Source organism: Salvelinus sp. IW2-2015, unplaced genomic scaffold, assembly GCF_002910315.2.
Source record: "Salvelinus sp. IW2-2015 unplaced genomic scaffold, ASM291031v2 Un_scaffold1003, whole genome shotgun sequence".
In the NCBI taxonomy this organism is placed as follows: Eukaryota; Metazoa; Chordata; class Actinopteri; order Salmoniformes; family Salmonidae; genus Salvelinus; species Salvelinus sp. IW2-2015.
This window is the reverse complement of record NW_019942683.1, coordinates 409,293-410,342: the sequence shown is the minus strand read 5'-3', so window position 1 is coordinate 410,342 and position 1,050 is coordinate 409,293.

Sequence of the window (1,050 nt, the reverse complement as noted above, 5' to 3'; positions counted from 1 at the left end):
GCGACACAATCCTGTCTCGGAGGACAGGTGTGTGCCTTTCCAAATCATGCCCAATCAATTTAATTTACCACAGGTGGACTCCAATCAAGTTGTAGAAACATTTCAAGGATGATCAATGGAAACAGGATGCASCTGAGCTCAATTTTGAGTCTCATAGCAAAGGGCCTGAGTACTTAAGATATTGATGTTTTKATTTTTATACATTTTTGGAAATGTCTAAAAACCTGTTCGCGCTTTGTCATTCTGGTGTATTGTGTGTAGTTTTTTTTCCTGTATAATAAAAAATATATCCTTTATTTAACTAGGCAAGTCAGTTAAGAAGAAATTATTATTTAAAATGACAATGAGGAACACATTTAATATAATACATTTTAGAATAAGGCTGTAACGTAACGAAATGTGGGAAAAAGTCAAGGGGTCTGAATACTTTTCCCGAATGCACTGTATGTGTATACCAGAATGAGTTCTTCACTGTTTCTGAGAGAGAATAAGGCCTCCTCCGTCCTGAATTTAGCAATAATGTTTTGAAAAGTGTGCAGAAATTTGATGACGGGACTGTATTGATGACGATTGAACTGAACGATATTAACAGGCAGAATCATACATACCTATGTATACATACCTATGTACCACTATCAGATTAGAGCCAAAAGGGAGACTAGACATCTAACACCCCCCCTACCACTATAAGATTAGATCCATAAGGGAGACTAGCCAGGTACATAGTCAGGTACATAGCCTGGCTTGGGCTATAACGTCATAGCCTGTATCCCAGATCTGTTTGCGTTGTCTTGCCAACTCTTATCTATGGTGACAATGACCATTGGAGTCACCCTGGCCCCAGATCTGTTTGTGCTTTTGCCTACTTCATGCTGACCTTCACGTCAAGACAAGGAGTGGCAAGGTGGCACAAACAGACTGGTACCCAGGCTACATTGGAGTTGGCTAGACCGCACAAGCAGATCTGGGATCCAGGCTAACAACCTGCCTTGTACCTCCTGCTGTTTGAGACCTGTAGGGACATGTAAAGCTGCCAAACACGTCATCAGA